The sequence below is a fragment of the Eretmochelys imbricata genome, chromosome 2 (genome assembly GCF_965152235.1).
Source record: "Eretmochelys imbricata isolate rEreImb1 chromosome 2, rEreImb1.hap1, whole genome shotgun sequence".
Taxonomy (NCBI): Eukaryota; Metazoa; Chordata; order Testudines; family Cheloniidae; genus Eretmochelys; species Eretmochelys imbricata.
In genome coordinates, this window is record NC_135573.1 from 207,517,333 (window position 1) to 207,539,319 (window position 21,987).

At 46.1% G+C, this 21,987-nt stretch overlaps 1 long non-coding RNA gene across 1 annotated transcript; it reads left to right on the plus strand.

Annotated features, from left to right (window-relative positions):
- The first annotated feature begins 20,226 nt into the window (after window positions 1–20,226).
- Window positions 20,227–21,468, plus strand: LOC144260653 (uncharacterized). Its single transcript, XR_013345041.1, has 2 exons — window positions 20,227–20,280; window positions 20,826–21,468. It is a non-coding gene; the product is annotated as an uncharacterized LOC144260653 (long non-coding RNA).
- The last annotated feature ends 519 nt before the right edge of the window (window positions 21,469–21,987 follow it).

Genomic DNA, 21,987 nt, shown 5'->3' on the forward strand with positions numbered 1-21,987 from the left:
AGGGTAGAGCAGCTCCAGTCACTCCTGGAAGCTCGAGGAGGGAGAAGGACTGGCTGCCTTGCAGACTGAAGGCAGCTGGCACCCTGGACAAAGCAGTGCTACAGACAGAGACCCGGGGAGCTAAAAGCAGCTCCTGGTGCATTGTAGGGATCTGCAGGCTAAGGCCCTGAGGCAAGGGTAAAGAGGGTGCTGGGGCCGTGGGGAAGTGGCCCAGGGAAATGTACTGAGGAGTCAGAAGGGGCGCAGCAAGCAGCGGCATTCCACAGGGTTCCACCCCCCACTCCTCCTTGTCCCTGGGGAAGCGGCTAGACAGACTGCAGTTGCCACTGAGAGCAGTGGCTGGACAGGGATTGCAGAGACGTCCCCCGGAAGGGGGGAGCACAGTGTGTGGCATGGCTGGAGATCTCTGTCATTGAAGAGGATGCTGCAGTCCTTGAAGCTTCATGGGTCTAGGAACAGAAGAGGTGATGGGTGGAACACCACCAGACCAGGGTGCACTGGCTACCAGAGCTAATTCCATATTAGTCATAAGGAGGTGCCGCAGTGGTCAGTAGACCCCATTAGACCCCCCCCCCCTTTCTCCTGGTGGGGTGGGAAGTTTCTCCATGGGATCCACTGCAGATGGGTTTAATGATCTGACCCGCAAGCATGGGGTTTGGTATGTGCCTACTGTCTCCTGCACTGGGGGGGAGGTGTTGCTGAATGTAGGTAAGGTTATTGGCTGTGCTAATATAAAATCTGCCTATCAAATAAGTAAATCCATAATGATTTTCCTGGCCCGAAAGCAGTCTGTCAGTTGGTTGGTACAGGAGGGTCTTTGGGTCAAGGAGTCTTTTGTTCCATTTTTTCCCCTTGTTTACTACTGCTACTAAAGTAATTTTTTCCAGTGTTACCCCTTGGTCACAATGAAACCCTAGTGTCTGTTCTCTCCCATTACAGGAAGGTGGTTTCTGCTGTTAGGATGAGTCCGTTGGGCTGCAAGAACCCAAGTGTGGGGTGTGTTATGTCATTTAGGTTTTGGTTTATGTGGTTTTCAAATAACCCTGAACAGTCATTGAGCCTTGTTTTAAAGGACCACATAGGTGGGGCAGATGTACAGTGTTTGCTTCCTCTGAAAATATTAAATGTTTCCTGTGTGGTGACCCTGGTCATTGAGGGCTTCCTGCCCATGCACTGCTTACTCTGGGGTCCCTGGTAACAAGGTGGGACCCCAGGATTGCCAGGAGAGGGCTGGGACATCAGGGGACCTGCAGAAGACAGCCCGCATCTGCACTGCTAGCATTCATCCCTCCCCTCACCTTATGTGGCCTGCTGTTGTCTAGGGAGCAGCCTTCCCCCTACACCCTCCTCCCCCGAGGAACCCTCTATTGTGACCCCAGCACTTGTCCTTGGACAGAAGTAAGTAGGTGCTCCTCAACTTCCAGGACTCACAAAGAGAGGTTCTAGAGAAGGGGGTGAAGAACAGATTGATGGAACAGATTTATCCAGGACTAGTCAAAAAAGGCTAAGACTTTAGAAACTCCTAAGCTGAAATGCAGTGGATGAGGGTGCAGCTCTGTGCTTTGAGGAGTGTTGTGCTGGGTGGGAGCTCCATGACTGGTGCTCCCAGTGGGAATTTTCCCCTGGCATGGCGAGCCCTCATGTCCCTGATCCTGCATACTACAGTGATGATGCTAGGTCCCAGCCTGGACCTGCACTGCCTGCCACTCCTGGAAAAAATAGATATGCCAGCTGCTCCCACTGAATCTCTTACCTTCATGAATAATAAGACTGTAATAGCCCTCAATATTTTTCTGAGCTGGTGGTCCGAAGGAGATGAAGAGCACAATGATGAGCTGTCTGACTCCTCACTGGTTCCTGATGTCTCAGCCAGTCAGCTAGCCAGGAAGGGTGGGTACAGTGTGCAAGAGATTAGTGGCTTTTTGGACAGCACTAACAGGAAGTGGGGAGTTGAGTTTGAGGCCTATTTCTCTGATTTACAGCCCTTTAGTCGCTCAGCTGCCCTTGTCTTGAGAGAGACCTCAGTTGATCGTAAAACATTTCAATCTCAAAAAGTTGTTGAGCAAGGTCAGGACATGTGCAGGGACTGTACAAGATACACAGGCCTCCCCTGGCTCATTTTGTTCAAAGAACTTCCACTTTCCTTCGTTTCTCTCTGCTTCTTGGCTCTCTCCTTCTAGTCTCCATGGTGCTGCTCAACTCTGGCTCTCTAATCATAGCTTATAGTATATTACATTTCATAGACTTTCAGGACAGAAAGGACTTTTAGGTCGGGATGGTCATAAAAGAGCATCACTTTTTGAATTTCTAGACAAACACAGGCTGATGTCCTTTTGCAAGAGACTAACTTAGACCCTGATAATCGGGGAATTGGTTGAAAGAAAGGGAAGGGAAAAGCTTTCTTGATCTATGGCGCCAGTGTCATAAATATTGAGCCCGTGGATGCTTCGGAGCTGGAGCACCCACAGGGAAAAAATGGCAGCCCCCCATCAGCTCCCCCCAGTGAGGCCCCACTGATCAGCACTTCCCCCCTCCCTCCTCATGCCCGCCAGGATCAGCTGTTCCACAGCGTGCAGGAGGCACTGGGGAGGAAGGGGGGAGGACGCGGCATGTTTGAGGGAGGGGTTGGAGTGGGGGCGGGAAGAGGCAGGGTAGGGGTGGGGCCTTGGGGGAAGGTGTGGAGTGGGGGTCTGGGGTAGAGCTAGGGGTCAAGCCCCTTTTCCCCGCCCCCCCCCTTCCCCCGGCACATCGGAAAGTCAGTACCTGTGCCCAATATCACTGCTGGGGGAGCTGTTTTCTTTTCCCTGGGGTGCAGGGGCACAGATCCTGTCTGTGAAGGAGATTGTGCTGGGCTGGCTCCTCCAGGTATTGGCACGGTTGGTTTTTAATCTTTTTCAGTGTGTATGCCCCCATGCTAGGGTGAGACCTTGTCTCCTTTTAGCAGACATTTGCCCGTGCCATGCTCGGATGTGACTCTGATACTATTATTGTCCTGGAAGGGGATTTCAATTGCACTGTAGACTGTTTTAGACAGGAACCATGAAGAGCCACACCCTCAGTCAGCCAGGGAACTGTCTCTCCTGCAGACCTTTGGGCTAGTAGGTGTCTGGAGGTTCTCTCACCCGCTGTTAGGCAGTACTCTTGAAAGTTACTCCCAACCAGGTCTCAGGGGGTAGACTGGATCACTTTTATACCCCAAGGCCAGTGTGAGTATATTTTCTGTCTTCCCTGTCAGTTTGTCTGATCATCATTATGGCTCTGTCAGTGTGTCTTTCCCTCTTCCTGCCTGTGCTTCCAACTGGTGCTTTAATACCAAATTATTACGGGACTCAAATTTCACCCAGATATTCCCTGTGGTTTGGGAGCACTGGTGGCTGCAAAAACCACTGTATGAATCCCTGAGACAGTGGTGGGATGAGGGAAGGTCCAGGTCCAACTGGACATAGATGCTTCCAGGTGAGGTTTTTTTTCTGGGTTGGAGAAAAAGTCTATGGACCATTGGCAGATCTCTTGTCTGTGGCTGCTCGTTTGACACCTGACCCTGCTGAGATCCAGACAGCAGCTCTTGCCTTTTACAGTACCCTGTAATCACCCAAAGCCGGTGAAGTGCTGGCAATGGCAGAGCCGCACCAGGGGTTACCCCGTCTAGTTGGTGAGGAGCAGCAGTGCCTGGATGCTAGGGTGGCCACTCGCACAATCCTAGAACACTGGACATTCCGGTACTTCCGGGAACAGCGTGGGCCTGCCTCCGTCAACGTGACCCCACCCTCACCAGTGTGCTGCATGGCGGTGGGAGGGGGCACCATTTTGAAGAATATGCTGCCCTGCCCCGGCGTGACCTCGCATACACAGTATGTGTGAAGTCATACCAGCAGGGGCGGAGCAGTGCGCTCTCTGGTGTGGCGTCCCACGTCTGGAACCGGATAAAACCATGTCTGGTTTTGTCTCAGTGCCAGACAAGGGATACACATTACAAAAGCAGGACTGTCCAATTTAAAACCAGATGCCTGGCCTGCCTACTGGACATCCTGCTTACATTACAGGAGCTCTCTGTTGTAGATCAGCAGCTCTCTACAAGCAAGGCTTCCGTACCTGAATTCAACAAGCCTTTCTGGTATCATAAGGTCCTGACTTTTTTGTAGTGGTGCTGGAACAGAGCCAGGAGGAGGAGCTTCCTGTCAGGGGCTGTAGGGCAGAGATCACCCTGTTGTCACAGAAAAGGAGACCTCTGTGACTTAAGGAATTGGAGACCTTTTTCCCTTCTCTGCTCTAATTATAAGATAATATCCAGGGCCCTACCAAGCCAGCTGAAGGACTGTCTGGACTCTTTGTTACATCCTGACCAAACATAAGGTATTCCTGGCTGCTGCATACTTGTTCTTAATTCGTGACGTTTATACTGTCAGCAAACTTTTAAATCTGGCTTTGCAGCTTATTTCAACGGACCAAAAGAAGGCCTTTGATCAAGTTAACCATAGCTATCTTTTCAAAATATTAGAAGCTTTTGGGATTGGGGCAATGTTCACTTCATATATTTCTTTACCATAACATTTTTAGTGTCTTAAAGATTAATGGGGTCTTAGCTGCTCCTTCCCAGTCTGCATACGTCAGGCTGCCCTCTGTCTGGGACGTTGTATGCCCTGAGTCTGGAGCTATTCATTCATCTCCCAAGAAGTCATTTGACTGGCCTGTTTGTGCCAGGGTTGCTAGATGCTTTCCCATTTTATCTGTCAGCCTGTGGGGATGACATCTGTTTTCATCACGTCTGAAGGTGACATGCAGTCAGCTTGTGCCTGTTTACAAGTATATGAACAAGTGTCCTCTACCTGAATTAACTGGGCAAAGAGTAATTGGATCTTATTAGACTCTTGGCTGTGCAGCGCCCCCTGTATTGTTGCCCCAAGAAGTACAATGGGGTACTTCTGGGATTTAGGTGCTAGGGGTTTTTTGGGGTTTTTTTTGGATCTGAACAATACATGTTAAGGAACTGGGAGGGGGCTGAGGAGAAGGTGCAGAACCGCCTTCAGAGATGGCGCTGGCTCCTTCCTGGATTTTCTTTTTGAGGATGGGTTTTGATGGCTCTCAGTGGTTTGAGCATTAGCCTGCTAAACCCAGGTTTGTGAGTTCAATCCTTGAGGGGGCCATTTGGGATCTGGGGCAAAAATTGGGGATTGGTCCTGCTTTGAGCAGGGGGTTGGACTAGATGACCCCCTGAGGTCCCTTCCAACCCTGATATTCTATGAACCTTGTGACCTCAATGTTGTGGCACCAACTGGTGTGGCTGGATCCTCCCCCAGGCCTCTTGGACCAGATTCAGAAGAACATTAACCATTTTTTGGGGATGGTTACAATTGGTTGCTCCCTGCTTTACTGTTCCAGCCACTAATTGAGGGTGGACAAGGGCTCATTGGCCTGGTCAGTAGGATGGCAGCTTTTCACTTCCACTTTGTTCAGTGGTTGCTGTACTCAGACTCCTATTTGGCCTGCAGGTCCCTTGCCCTTTTTGTCCTCTATTGCGCTGTGCGGATGGGCCTTGACCTGCACCTGGTCGATTAGAATGGAGGCAAATCTAAACTCTGTAGTGGCCTTTTTAACAGCTTCTGTACAGTGCACAGCCGGACCGAGCCTTTTTTAGACTGTGACTCTTGGAAGAGCCACTGTTTTTTTTAACCCACTTTTTCTCTCTGAAGCTCTTTCCTGCAGGAGCCTATTTTCTGCCTTTACTCAGCCTGGATTGACCAACCTGACCCACCTGATTGTTCATTGTTAGTCACACTGGAAATAGCGGCAGCTCTGACATTTTTTGGATAAGGTTCTCGCTGAATTCCAGGCGGTGCTCCCTCAGTGGGCTGCACAACATCTGCAGAAAGTTTTTGCAGGGACTGTGCTTGCAGGGTAGAATTCTGTGTTCCCCTCACTGGTGGTCTCCCCTTACACAGATTAGATCCTTGTGCTTCCAGGCAGATTATTTTCCTGGTAAATGTTCCTTTTGTAGCCATGACCAAGAAGGAGCTCTACAGTATGTGTCATGATGTGGCATTATCCCACCATCTCTGATCTCCCTGATACAACCTGGAGCATGGCTCTGTCCCTGGGTGACTCTACATGTCCCTGGCTTGGAGGATGCTGTTCAAACCTCCTCTTTCTAAGCACTCCAGTGACTTGCAGGGGAGGGTCCTGCACAGCATCCTAGCAACCAGTCATTTTGTGAACCATAGCACCTCTGAGGTTTCTGCACAGTGCCTTTTCTGTTAGTCCTCAGACACAATGTTTCATTTTTTCCTTTATCTCCCCCATTTGAATCCTCTTTTATTTTCTGCAACAGGTTTTCAGCAATCTGGGGTTGGCTTTCTCCAAGCCTGTGCTTGTTCTGGGAGTGAAATGCAGTGCTTGCATTCGGCCAGTTTCCTACCTGGCTAACTGGTTACTGGGTCAGGCAAAACTAGCCATTTTGAAATCTCAAGAGAAAAGAGGGGTCTCAATAGAGGGGTGTGATGTGTTAGGGCTGTTCCTGGCACTGATTGTGGCCAGTTTTCAGATTGATTACACCTCCTATAAATTGACTTGGAATCTGGACACTTTTTGGTCAACTTGGTGTATTAACAATAGTCTGAGTGAACTTGGTGGTGGTGGTGATTTAGTGATCCATACTTAATGCTCACTTAAGAGGGGCTTTGTTTTATTTCATTGGTGTCTTTCTGTGTATAGATTGTAATTTTTTAATATTTAAAATCAGATTTTATGTGAATAAAGGTGTTTTTCATGTCATGCCGCTCTGGTTGTGTGATTAAGCCTTAGTAATAATATAGTAAATTTACTGTTGAGTCTCAAATCTATTCTTAATTTTTAAATGTAAATGAAAAATGTACTGTCCTAATTTAGTAATCCATATCTTGCTCAACCCCTGTCCTTAGTCCCACCCTCTTCTTCCACAAAGACTTTCAAGAATAATCCAAAGAGAAATTTAAATAAAAGCAATGGACACCATTTTGAGAATGGAGCTTTGCCTGGTCTCCCACTCTAATGTGCATTTAAATGTCTGAATTCTACCGTTCTTCACAGAAAGCAATTAAAAACGATTCTATCACTTGGTACATACAAGAAATACAGAGACATCTGCTGGCCGACTTGTGGAGTTACTCCTTTAGCTGATGCACATATCTTTGTGCTTTTGATAGTGCAACATAGACCATGCAATATGTATATCCATATGGCAGTGTGAATATGTTTTTAATATAAAACCATCGGCATTATTACTGAAAGGAGCTGGAAGAGGATGAGGTGGGAGTTGCTGTCAACTAATGTCATTCAGCCTGTATCTGTTGCTCTGTCATAAATGGGACAAGACACATTGTGGGATCCTGTATTCCAATAGAAGACCCTCGTTCTCCCCCTTGTTTCTACTTCCTCATTATGTCAAGGACTCTGCGCTGTAGTGATTGTCCTCTGGAAGAGGTCACCTGCTTATCATTCCTTCTAGTCAGTCATTGCGACTCCCTGTGTCATTTGAATAATGCCGGGTATTCTGTCTCCCCTGGAGGTCACCACACTACTTCCTACAGCAGTGCAACACAGCTAGAAAACCAGCCTTCCCGATACAGACAGGGGAATCCTCAGATGGAGTAGGTCTGCCCTAGTGGCTCCTAAGCCACCCCTTGGGGTAGGGGGCTTGCTCAGGTGGCAGGAGGGATAGCTAGAGCTTCGCTATACTCCAGACATCCCCAGCTGCCACAATGGCCTTTTGGAGACATGGGCACCTGGTGAAAAATAGAGTAACTACTCTGCTTCATGCTGGGGACCAAACTGGTGGCCATTTGGTGTAAAGGTTGCTTAATGTCCCCCACTTCCTGAGCTCCGCTGAGCATAGCTTGGATGCGCCTAAGATCTGGGCTTCAGTGCATTTATGCAAGCACAGAGGAATTGTTTTACTGAATCTATGGTCCATCTAGTCTAAGATCCTGACTCTGGCTGATAGGAAGGAGCAGGAAGCCTGAAATTAGCAATTATGGGAGGACCTGCCCAAAGGGCAAGTTTCTAACTAACCCCTTTAATTAGAGGTTGTCTGACTTGCCTTAGGTTTGAAACTGCTATTGAACAAGGGGGCAACATTAAACCAGAGGCGCCTGCGTGTGAGGGTATAACATGGCAAACTTCCATCTGGACTTAAACCTGCAGTACAGTACCCATTACAGGGGACAGGGATATGGGTACACTTTGCCCACATCCAGTATCAGGTATGTAAGGCAGCACTGGAATAGTTGTTAATTATTTGTATTTTAGTGATATTTCATAATGACAGTGTAACATTGCAGTTTACAATAGCTGTTTGCTAAACTGAATACTGGGAACCTTTAGTTAAGTTTTTCCTTAAGTTTTCAAATGACCTTTTCAGTGTTTTGAAAAGTAATTTTCTTTCCAAAAGGACCTGGGTCTTTAATGTATAACTACTCCATCTAATTTATCTAATTCATTTGTGGCCTTATTCTGCTATTGGTCACAACAGCATAAATCCAAAATTGCCTTCAGTATGTTGCCACCAATTTATGCCAGAGAACAGAATTTGGTCCCTAAAATTTATCGCATTATAACTTATTCAGTAATGATTAAGAGTAGTAATTCATAGTACCTTTTTGGCAAAGCTAAACAATTCATTGTTGTCTCATTCACAAAAAGACAATTTGAAAATAACTCATGAAGCTTTCTCCGTTCTTAATGATCACTGGACTTATATTTTAAGTCTATATTTTAAATAGTCTTCTGCTGATTTTTGGCAGTGGCCTATGAACTATTCATAGCTGACTCCTTTGAAAATCATTTCATCACTGTCCTGGTATCTTTGCCATGCAGAAAGCTCTACCTAAATTATTTTTGTCAGCCCATATTTACAATACAATGCCATTTATGCTTTTGACAAACATGTCCTGAAGCATTTTAAAAACAGTTTTAAAATTATGACATGAAACAAAATTTGTGTCAAAGATGACAGGTAAGTCTTCAGTCTGGTTATAACAACAGAACACAGTTGAGATACAGAGCACCAGGTTCTGGGGCCCAATAGCTAAGCCCATATGAGCTGGATATTTGCGTCTCCCATTGATGTTGGTTGCAGGTGCTTAGCATTTCTAAAAGACAGACCAGTACTGTAGAGCCAGATTCTGACTGCATTTTAGTTTTATTATTATTATTATTTATTAATTTGTATTACCATAGTGTCTAGAGCATGGTGGGCAACCTGTGGCCCATTAGGGTAATCCTTTGGCAGGTCACCAGACCATTTGTTTACATTTGCACGGCCGCCCACAGCTCCCAGTGGCCGTGGTTCACCGTTCCTGGCCAATGGGAGCTGCGGGAAGTGGCGGCCAGGCTTACGGGCCACAGGTTGCTCACGACTGGCCTAGACTTAGGCCATTGTACGAGGTGATGTACAAACACAGAACAAAGACCCCTGCCCAAAGGGGCTGACAATCTAAGCAGAAACTAGAAATAACAGATGACTACTGTGATAGACCCAGGCCAGTTGGGTACCACAAAGTAGTAGAAGGTAGATATACTGGCCACTGGATTAGCAGTTTTCTTTTCCCTGACTGACCAGAGCAGGGGCTGCTCCAGGCTAATGAGAACACCTGACTCCAATTAACCTGTAAAGAGTCAGATGAGGCCATTAAGGTAATGTGAATACCTGACTCTAATTAAGGGACCTGCATGAAAGACCCCCTAAGCTTATTCTTACCAGCTTAGGTTAAAAACTTCTCCAAGGTACAAACTTTGCCTTGTCCTTGAACCCTATGCTGCCACCACCAAGTGTGTTAAACAAAGAACAGGGAAAGAGCCCACTTGGAGACATCTTCCCCCAAAATATCCCCCCTACACCCCCTTTCCTGGGAAGGCTTGAAAAAATCCTCACCAATTTGTACAGGTGAACACAGACCCAAACCCTTGGATCTTAAGAACAATGAAAAATCAATCAGGTTCTTAAAAGAAGAATTTTAATTAAAGAAAAAGTAAAAGAATCACCTCTGTAAAATCAGGATGCTAAATACCTTCCAGGGTAATCAGATTCAAAACACAGAGAATCCCTCTAGGCAAAACCTTAAGTTACAAAAAGACACAAAAACAAGAATATACATTCCATTCAGCACAGCTTATTTACCAGCCATTTAAACAAAAGGAAATCTAACGCATTTCTAGCTAGATTACTTACTAACTTAACAGAAGTTCTGAAGAGCATTCCTGACCTGGTCCCAGCAAAAGCATCACACAGACAGACCCTTTGTTTCACCCTCCTCCCCTCCAGCTTTGAAAGTATTTTGTCTCCTCATTGGTCATTTTGGTCAGGTGCCAGTAAGGTTAGCCTAGCTTTTTAACCCTTTACAGGTGAAAGGGTTTTGCCTCTGGCCAGGAGGGATTTTGTAGCACTGTATACAGAAAAAGGGAAGGGTAACCACCTATTTTTATGACAAGAGATCACTCCAGTCAGGCTGAGGAGAGCCAGGGAGCCAGAGGAGAGGAAGTGCGGCTGAAGGGCTGGTTAATGAAGACACCCTCAAGCCATCAGTAAGGGTGCCCTAAGGTAAGGGTGAAGAAGAGAGAAGTGGGAGAGCTGTGGGGAAGTGGCCCAGTGAAATGTAGCAACTCTGACAGGGAAAGGTTGGCTGCCAACAGCTGCTACCATTAGGGTCCCTGGGCCAGAACCCTAGGTAGAGGGCGGGCCCGGGTTCCCCCCAGCCTGCCACTACAGAAACACCTCCTGGGAGGGGAAGACAGGCCCCTGTCAGGACAGGCTGCTAAATTGTTTGGGAATAAGCCCATAGGGACAACAGAGACTGAGGGAGTTCTCTCACCAACCTCCTTGCTGGCTTATGATGAAAAGGGGTCAGTAGACCAACCCTGGCCCTAGAGATAGAAGAGCTACGTGGAAGGTCACAGTGAGCCTCTGAGGCTAGCATAAACTGCCTAGAAGCACAGGACCCATGGGGACAAGGTTGGAGCTCTGCCATACTACAGACAGATGGAGGAGGACAAGGAAACAATGAGACAATACTGTCAGCATGACAGGCTGTGGTCTCAGCACACCAGTACACTAACTTGTCAAGTTTTTTGCAGGCATCATGGCAAAGGAGAGGTTTCTGGAAGGATTTGAATATGGATAATGAGATGGCTTTGTGGATGTTTGTGGGATGTGCTTCCCAAGAGCATGGGGCAGCATGAGAAAGCATGAAGGTGTGTATTTGAGAGTTTAACAAGTGGGCAGTGGATGCTGACATCCCGGGTTGATTGGAGTTGAGAATCAACAGCTTGTTACCAATAAGAAAAGATAGCTAGGTTGGAGATGGACTGTGAAGGGCCTTGAAAATGAATATCATCAGTTTTTTTGATACAATAAAGAAGGGGAAGCCAGTGGAAGGCTGCAAAGAGAGGGCTGATGTGGTCAAAGCGATGAACTATGAAAATGAGCTTTGCACAGCATTTTAAATTAATATGAGTGGGATAAGATTGCATTTCTCAATGCCAGAGAGAGGGATGATGCAGTAATCAAGATGAGAGTCTGGACAGGAGCTTTATCTGTGTGAATGAGTAGGAAAGACCATATCTTAGAGATGGTGTGCAGAAAGGATCAGCAAAATTTAGACATAGCCTGGCTATGAGGACCTAGAGAGAGGTCTGAGTCCAAGAAGACACTCAGATTATGGTCTGAGCGACAGGTCAGGCAGGATGGTGGTGGTGTCCATAGTGATCTAGAAAAGAGGTAGGAGGGAGGACTTTGCGGGGAGGGAGATTAAGAGCTCTGTCTAGCCATATTCAGCTTGAACTGGCAGCTAGACCTCCATGAGGTGATGTTAGAGAGACAGGTCAAGATTTTAATTTGGACAGGAGATAGGTCTGGAATAGAAAGGTAGATCTGTGAGTCGTCAGCACATATATGATAGTTGAATTAGTGTTTGCAGATGAGATTACCCAGAGATAAGATGTAGAGGGGAAGAGAAGGGGACCAATGACAGGGCCCTGTGGGTCTCTCACAGAAAACTGGGGGTGGATGAGGAGGAGCCTCAAATGACATTGAAGGAGCATTTAGAGAGGTAGGAGTAGAGCCAGGAAAGGGCAGGGACACAGAAGCCAAGGGCGGAAAGAATTTCAAGAAGAGCATAGTCAGCTGTGTCAAGGGTGGCTGGCAGGCCAAGGAGGAACTCCACTGGCTTCAGTGGAATTACTCCAGATTTACAGACGTGTCAACAAGATCAGAATTTGTCCTCTAGAGATTGATTCTGCTCCGACGCTCTGGTTAATCAGGAGTAACTTCACTGAAGTCGGTGTAAAACTAGTGTGATGGGAGAATCAGGCCCACAATTATCAAATTACTTTAAATGGGAATGAAGGAGCATATTTTTCCATTCTGTAACATCTCGGTTCAATGCAGTTTCGTGTGTGTGTGTATATTTATTACAAATCAGTTCAAATATATAATTTAAGCCTGCTTGTAAGGTGATTTTTTCCCCCCCATGACATGGGCCCTGCTTCTGTTGAAATGGAGGAAAAAATGCATAGAAACATTTTTGGATGGAGATGACTTTTTATCTGTACTATGATAGTGAACTGGAAGAAATTACATTTCTCCAATATGTTAAGCAAAATGTTATTGTCTTGCTCTTGATGTAACCTAGAATGATGTATGGCTATTCTTAACTTGTGTGCAAGATGAAACTTTTCTTTAATTTTTCCAGTCCTTGTACACTAGCTATGGTACTGGGCTTGTTTTTAGTTCCCGTAATTCTTAATGTACTTTGCCTTTGTGGCCTGGAGATTTCCCTTTAGCAATTGTGCCAAGAACACTAGTTTTTAGTTTCATTTATGATGTCCATATTTATATTTAAGGACCATTAACTTCTCTCTGTTAAGCCCTTTTAATAGAGTACATGATTATTGATGTCTACATAGTTTCCTAAGTTTTTTAAAAATATTTTTACAGGTAATATATTTAATTCATAGTCCTAGATTCCAAGACCAGAATCATCTAGTGTGATTACCTATTCTGAAATCCTGTATAACACAGGCCATAGAACTTCCCCAAAATTCTTCCTCGAGCAGATCTTTTAGAAAAACTTTCAATCTTGTTTTAAAAATTGTCAGTGATGGAGAATCTACCACGACCTTTGGCAAATTGTTTCAATGGTTAATTATCCACACAGTCAAAAATGTACACCTCATTTCCAGTCTGAATTTTGTCTCGCTTCATCTTCCAGCCATTGGATTGTTACACCTTTTTCTGCTCGATTGAAGAGCCCATTATTAAATATTTGTTCCCTGTGTAATTACTTATAGACTGCAATCAAGTCCCCCCCAGCCTCTTTAATCAGCTAAATAGATAGGCTCAAAGAGCTCAATCACTAAAAGGCATGTTTTCTAAACCTTTACTCATTCTCATGGCTCTTCTCTGAACTCCCTCCAATTTATCAACATCCTTCTTGAATTGTGGGCACCAGGATGGGACAAAGTCACAGCAGCAATCACACTAGTGCCAAATACAGAGGAGAAATAACCTCTCTATTCCTACTTGAGATTCCCCTATTTATGCATTCCATGATCATATTAGTGTCACGACCATTCTCCAGTGCAATAGTTCTTGATATCTGTCTCTGTTACTAACTGTCAGTTAACTTGAGGTTATTGTGCATTAAGAAATAAAACCATTTCACAAATTTCTTTAAACATTTTGAAAAACCCTTTTCCTTTGCTGTTTTAAAAGCATTCCTGTTCCACATCTTGGTCTGTTGAGGTGTATCTGCTTGTTTCTTGCACGAGCATCCTTTGATCAAGGTTCTTAGTCTTCTGTTCTTGCACAGCCTCAGGAGGAAGGGGATTCTGAGGCACATGTAAGGGTCCTATCAACCAGAGCTGTATTTTGGAATGGAGAAGCGGCAATGGTAGTGCATGGGAGAGGAGTTAGGCAGAATGTCTCGGGAGGTGCTAAAGGTAACAGCTGTAGAAAGGATGTAGCCCTACGCTGCCTCCAGTAGAGGGCTCCTGGTGATTTTTAGTGAACAGGGGACACCGTTCCATGGCCATGCAACACACCCAGTAAAACAGCTTAGAATCATAAAATATTACAGCTGGAAGGGACCTCGGGAGATCATTTAGTCCAATCCCCTGCTCAAAGCAGGACCAACCCCAACTAAATCATCCCAGCCAAGGCTTTGTCAAGCCGGGCCTTAAAAACCTCTAAGGATGGAGATTCCACCACCTCCCTAGGGAACTTCTTGTGTAGTGTTTAGTGCTGCTGGCAACACCAGCAGCACCCGACTGCTCATGCTCAGTACGTGCCAGCTGTAGCTGCCTTGTGCATGGGAATTTTGGGAAAGGACATTGGCACGGAGGCAAGTGTTGTTTGGCTCTGTACTTTGTGTGTGCTGCAGATACGTACACATGCTCACCGGCATGCGTTTGGCTGGAAAATGCCAGTGTTGTAAGGATTGTTGTAAATTCTGCTAACAAGTCATTTCAGGCTAGCATCTTTATTTCACTAGGCACTTTTCATCATAACATACTGACTCATCCTAGACCAGGTGGTTAATTTTCATTGCAGCTGTGGCTAATCTGTTCCATAAAGCACTTTAGCTGATGATAGTTCTGTACTAGCATTTCCCGTCAGAATAAATATTGCAATGCTAAAGACAGTCGGTAGTGGGATTCTGGCTCAAGGTAGGTATAGCATTTATGGAACTTTGACTTTCAGTGACTGAAGATGAAATGGCCCAGCTGGATGACATGAGTTAATTTTGGAGAGACTATCAGATCTTTACACTAATTATGGGGGTTCAAGAAGAGTGCTAACTATCACTGTCACCCCACTGTCTGGTGGCCTGCTCCTGATTTATTTTTATTCTTTTTATAACACACATTAATGGCAAGTAGCATGTAAAACTGTCTAAAAACTGACTTCTTTGTAATCTGGTTTAAAAGCGCTTTGCAGTTTTACCTGCTAATGTGCTATTTAGGAGCTAATCCCAATAGTGTTGCCAACTGTCATGATTTTTGGGAGGTGTTTTTCTTAAACTCTAGCTTGTGGAAGCATGTGAATAGGTGAGAATCTCATCTTCCATTGAACAAAAGAAAGTTTCTAGTCCTCATGGTTGGAAAGAAAAGCTTGACAACATGACCAGAGTGTACTTTAAGGCTCAGTAACTAGAAGGCAAATTCCCCCCCTCCTCCCTAAATGTGTTTTTTAAAAAGCACCTTTAAAGCAAATCTCGTGATTTGGGGTGGGGTTGGGGACCTGACTCATAGTTTTTGAATGCTTGGGGAGGGAAATACAGAGAACAGCTCTGAAACGTACCATGACGATACTATAGGACCAGGGGTCTCCGAAAGAACAGGATGATTCCACATTGTCTTGAACACCAACAATCCTTTAATACAACGTAGGGTTGCCAAGTGTTCACTTTTTGACTGGAATGCCCGGTCGAAAAGGGACCCTGGCAGCTCCGGTCAGCACTGCCGACTGGGCCGGTAAAAATCTGGTCAGCAGTGCTGCAGGGCTAAGGCAGGTTAGTCCCTACCTGTCCTGGCACTGTGCTGTGCCTCGGAAGAGGCCAGCAGGTCTGGCTCCTAGGCGGGGGGGTCCATGGTGCTCCACATGCTACCCCCACCCCGAGCACCAGTTCTGCACTCCCATTGGCCAGGAACTGCAGCTGAGAGCCTGCAGGTGAGAGCAGCACACAGAGCCTCCTGGCCCCGCCACCTAGGAGCCGGACCTGCTGGCTGCTTCTGGGGCGCAGCGCGGTGCCAGGACAGCCAGGGAGCCTGCCTTAGCCCTGCTGACCAGGAGCTGCCGAGGTAAGCCCGTGCCCCAGCGTGGAGTCCCCTCCTGTACCCCCCCAACCCCCTCATCCACAGCCCTGCCCCAGAGCCCGCACCTGAGCCCAGTGAAAGTGAGTGAGCGTGTGTGTGTGTGTGGGGGGGGGGAGTGAACTACCGAGGGAGGGGGAATATGGTGAGCCGGGGGGGGGGGGGGGAGCATGGCCTCGGGGAAGGGGCGGGCCTAGGGTGTTCAGTTTTGTGCGATTAGAAAGTCGGCTTCCCTAACTCTAAAAAGTGGTGGTCTGCCCTAGAACTGGCTGATGGCTGCATCACACCCCAGAATACTTTTACTTTCACTTTCCACTGACTCTGCAGCTTTCCTCTTACTCTGTCTACGGCAACCCATCTAGTGGGAGACGGGAAACACATTCGAATGAATGGATTACTTGTTACTTAGATTTGCTCTTTTCTGTTTGACTAGTGAATCTTCTCCAAGGCAATGGTCTCCATTTTGCACCTTTATTTCTTTTTGACTGCAAATAGCAGACAGTGGCTGACTTTCCTGGCATTTTTCTCTTGTCTTGGCAAGCCTGTGTGTAATGTTTTAAAATAGGTTAAGAAGAAATCCAGAGCTGCAACACATAAAAATATATTTTTTGCAACTCATTTCATGGAAATGAGGTGTTTGATTCTAATTCATTCTGTCAAATTCAAATTTATTTTATTAGTCAGATTAATCACAGTGGATAACAAGGTTATTTCAGAAAATATATCAACTGACTAGCACACCAAGGAACAGAAAGAATTCAGTGTAAAAAAGAAACAGAGGTTGGCAAATTTAAAAGCGGCCTCTAATTTTGTACTTGAAATTTTGCATCCACAATGAATTGCATATGCATTCTTGCAAAAGCAATCTAGTTTGGAATGTAGCTGTTAACATACAGATCTCTAACTGCCTGATTTGTAGTCAGAATTGTCATATATCCCACAACTCAGATCATCAGGCATCTAAATTGATTGCACCTCCCATTAATTGCAGGCACAAAATTGTAGGTGAAAAATGTAGCGACCCCTTTTGAAAATTTGGCTCATAGCAGTAATTTATTACAAGCCTTCCTTTTGAGAATTCTGATTGCTTTTCAAATGCACATAATGACACCAAAACCTGAAATTAGACATGCATGACCAGTTGATGATACCAGAATAGTACATCAAAGAAAGTGTCTTGAGGATGACTGGTCAATAAATCTGCTTGACAATTTAATTGGTATAATTGATAAAATCCATATAACTACTAGGGAGGAAATTAAATTACTCTATACAAATCAGGTTGGGATTTAGATTAGTATTTTCTGGGTCAACTCTGTTTCATGCAAATTATGTTATTGAAGACCCCTTCATTCTGAATGCATGTGTTACTTTTCCCCATAAAAAGTTTATTCATTCCTCTACTGTGGCATAGGCTGGTACCCTCAACCAAAGCTGCAGGTGAGTGTGCATTGCCGAGTCACAATCATCAGACAGTGCACTGTTTTTTGTTTGTTTGTGATTAGATTGCACACACTTCTTCAAGCTGCAGTTCACAATAGGGCTCTAGGGTTTAGAGATGTCAAAGTACTATTAATCTATGTAATCCATGAGGCTTTATAACACATTAATCAGGAGCAAGTATTCACAGAAAGAAGTTTTGCCCTTCAATGGCACCTATTCAGTGCTAAAATAAAGAGATAAAATTCAGGAAGCACTCAGTAAAATTCTGCGGCCTGTGTTGTGCAGAAGGTCAGATGATCATAAAGGTTTTCTGGCCTTAAAATCTATGACACGCAATATAATATAAGCTTAATGCAGGGAACAAACTAGTTTGCTCTTATCTGATAACTTGTAGAAAAGCTGAACAATATTTTTGGTCCTCTAGTTTCCACAACAGTGTGTCTGAGCATGCTCTACCCTTGTGAAGGAGTGAATGCCACGCAGGGCACTGCAGCAATCCCCTTCTGTGGCTGATTCTGGACAGTTGGATGAGCTGCAGAGGACAGGGCAGGAATCATGGCGTGTGGCCTTGAGGATGCCTGCATTTCTGTTCATAGGAAAGTGGGGAAAATAGAGAAGATTCAGCTGGGCTCTGAAATGGGGGCAGAATAAACAAAGCTTAAAAGGGATACAAATTTCCGAGCATGCTCTGAGAGAGACTCCATTGCAGTGAGTGAAAAGAAGAGCCTTTTCATCAGAACATATTCTCCCCCCATTGTGAGATAAAGGGAATAAAAATGCTCAGCGGTCTGCATGGCCACTGCATACCAGCTGTACAGTAATATTGTAATGAACTGCTTAGCCAATCATTGTTATGCTGGTGTGTTTAGCAGCTTGCTTCCAATATTGCATTATGAAAATTACATATTTCATGTAATCAGGTCTGTCTCTTACTTCATCATCCTCCTCCACTTATAAATCTTTAGAATGGATGGGTCTATAAATCACATGCATTTTTCATTTATCGTTTATTTTAAGCCAGGCAGTTTCTTATTTAAATTGCCATATGAATAAATCTAATAATCCTTATTCACTTACATCATCCCAAACTTTAAATCTTGTTCTGACTGAGGTCATAAGTGAAATCAGTATTAAGGGCAAAACTAGCAGCTGTAACAACTGTAATAGCTCGCCAAATTATATTAAAGGGCTCAAATAATATTAAAAATGAGGAAGAATTGAATTACATTATTAAAGCATGCTATGCTGAATCAGGCAAACATTGGCCCTAACCAGAGATCCTGAATGTGCATATACTGAATTTATCACCACACTAGTGCATATGCCCTGACTTAATCGAGGAATCAAGTACTTCCCTAAACATTTCTTTTTATGAACTGCATTTGTATGTGATTCTGTATAGGCTTTAATACAACACCTAAAGTCTGAACAGACATGGTGTTAAAAATCACAACACTCAGAGCAAGCCCATTTTAAGGTGTGAGGAAAATACTTGTTGGGAATTCTAAACCAATTTGCACACCCAGGGCCAGATTTTGTCACTCTTGCTCACATTGGGCTGATTCAGATGTTTTCACTCACCATGGGTAGCCCCTTCCTCTACAAGTGGTCTGTAGTGGGCTTCAGTTGGGGGCCAGCAGGCCTTCTGGTCAGGTTCTGTGGCTGAGAGCCTGCAGGTGAGAGCAGCACACAGAGCCTCCTGGCCCTGCCACCTAGGAGCCAAACAATCTCCCCAAACCTTGAGATGGCTCTTCTGGCCAGTCTGCGACTCCAGTGGCCAAGCCACATTTCATCGTACACCCTTGGAATCCTCCAGGATCTCTCAGGAGTCTAGGGGAAGAGAGAAGGGTAAGGGGACCAAGGCTTTCCCTCTCCACTGAGTCCTGGCCCAAAGGGAGAGAGATGAGGGGTGTCTCAGCCCTTTTGGGCTGCCACCCTAGATCAGCCTCCCCCTGAGCCTCTTCCTACCTTCCCTGTTTCCTTTCAGTTTAGGGCATGGCCCCAGCCTTCTGCTTACAGCCTACAAAGTTCAGGGCTTCAGATGCAGGGGATGGTGGGGCTGTTTCCCAGCTCATCCTCAGCCCTGGTCTACACTAGGAGTTGAGGTCAAATTTAGCAGCGTTAAATCGATTTAACCCTGCACCCGTCCACATGACAAATCCCTTTTTTCCAACTTAAAGGGCTCTTAAAATCGATTTCCTTACTCCACCCCCGACAAGGGGATTAGTGCTGAAATCGGCCTTGCCAGGTCGAATTTGGGGTACTGTGGACACAATTTGATGGTATTGGCCTCCGGGAACTATCACAGAGTACTCCATTGTGACCGCTCTGGACAGCACTCTCAACTCAGATGCACTGGCCAGGTGGACAGGAAAAGGCCCACAAACTTTTGAATTTCAATTTCCTGTTTGGCCAGCTTGGCAAGCTGAAGGTGAGTGCAGAGCTCATCAGCAGAGGTGACCATGATGGAGTCCCAGAATTGCAAAGGAGCTCCAGCATGGACCGAACAGGAGGTATGGGATCTGATCGCTGTATGGGGAGAGGAATCCGTGCTATCAGAACTACGTTCCAGTTTTTGAAATGCCAAAACATTTGTCAAAATCTTCCAGGGCATGAAGGACAGAGGCCATAACAGGGACCCAAAGCAGTGTTGTGTGAAACTTAAGGAGCTGAGGCAAGCCTACCAGAAAACCAGAGAGGCAAACGGCCGCTCCAGGTCAGAGCCCCAAACATGCCGCTTCTATGATGAGCTGCATGCTATTTTAGGGGGTTCAGCCACCACTACCCCAGCCGTGTTGTTTGACTCCTTCAATGGAGATGGAGGCAACATGGAAGCAGGTTTTGGAGACGAGGAAGATGATAGCTCACAGCAAGCAAGCGGAGAAACTGGTTTTCCCGACAGCCAGGAACTGTTTCTCACCCTGGACCTGGAGCCAGTACCCTCCGAACCCACCCAAGGCTGCCTCCCGGACCCGCCAGGTGGAGAAGGGACCTCTGGTGAGTGTACCTTTTAAAATAGTATACATGGTTTAAAAGCAAGCATGTTTAATGATTAATTTGCCCTGGCATTCGCGGCTCTACTGGATGTACTCCCAAAGCCTTTGCAAAAGGTTTCTTTGGGGAGGGCAGCCTTATTCCGTCCACCATGGTAGGACACTTTACCACTCCAGGCCAGTAGCACGTAGTTGGGAATCATTGTAGAACAAAGCATTGCATTGTATGTTTGTGTTATCCTCAGGAGAGTGATATTATTCATGGTCACCTGGTTGAAATAGGGTGGTTTTCTTAAGGGGACATTCAGAGGTGCCCGTTCCTGCTGGGCTGTTTGCCCGTTGCTGAACAGAAATGTTCCCCGCTGTTAACCACAGGGAAGGGGGAGGGGCTAGCCACACGGTGGGGGGAGGCAAAATGCGACCTTGGAACGAAAGCACATGTGCTGTGTATGTAATGTTAACAGCAAGATTTACTGTGAAAGAGTGTACCCATTGTTCTAGAAAATGTGTCTTTTTAAATACCATTGTCCCTTTTTTTTTCTCCACCAGCTGCATGTGTTTCAAGGATTACAGGATCTTCTCCTTCCCAGAGGCTAGCGAAGATTAGAAGGCGAAAAAAACTCACTCGCGATGAAATGTTCTCTGAACTCATGCTGTCCTCCCACACTGACAGAGCACAGATGAATGCATGGAGGCAGACAATGTCAGAGTGCAGGAAAGCACAAAATGACCCGCAGGAGAGGTGGCGGGCTGAAGAGAGGGCTGAAGCTGAAAGGTGGCGGCAGCATGATGAAAGGAGGCAGGATTCAATGCTGAGGCTGCTGGAGAATCAAACTAATATGCTCCAGCATATGGTTGAGCTGCAGGAAAGGCAGCTGGAGCACAGACCGCCACTACAGCCCCTGTGTAACCAACTGCCCTCCTCCCCAAATTCCATAGCCTCCTCACCCAGACGCCCAAGAATGCGGTGGGGGGGCCTCCGGCCACCCAGCCACTCCACCCCAGAGGATTGCCCAAGCAACAGAAGGCTGGCATTCAATAAGTTTTAAACTTTTAAAGTGCTGTGTGGCCTTGTCCTTCCCTCCTCCACCACCCCTCCCGATGCTCCTCTCCTCCACCACCCCTCCCGGGCTACCTTAGCAGTTATCCCCCTATTTGTGTGATGAATTAATAAAGAATGCATGAATATGAAGCAACAATGACTTTATTTCCTCTGCAGCGGTGATTGAAGGGAGGAGGGAAGGGTGGTTAGCTTGCAGGGAAGTACAGTGAACCAAAGGGCGGGGGGTTTCATCAAGGAGAAACAAACAGAACTTTCACACCGTAGCCTGTCCAGTCATGAAACTGGTTTTCAAAGCTTCTCTGATGCGCACCGTGCCCTCCTGTGCTCTTCTAACCGCCCTGGTGTGTGGCTATGCATAACCAGCGGCCAGGCGATTTGCCTCAACCTCCCCCCCCCCCACCATAAACGTCTGCCCCTTACTCTCACAGATATTGTGGAGCACACAGCAAGCAGTAATAACAGTGGGAATATTGGTTTCGCTGAGGTCTAAGCGAGTCAGTAAACTGCACCAGCGCACTTTTAAACATCCAAATGCACGTTCTACCACCATTCTGCACTTGCTCAGCCTGTAGTTGAACAGCTCCTGACTACTGGGCAGGCTGCCTATGTATGGCTTCATGAGCCATGATGGCATTAAGCAGTAGGCTG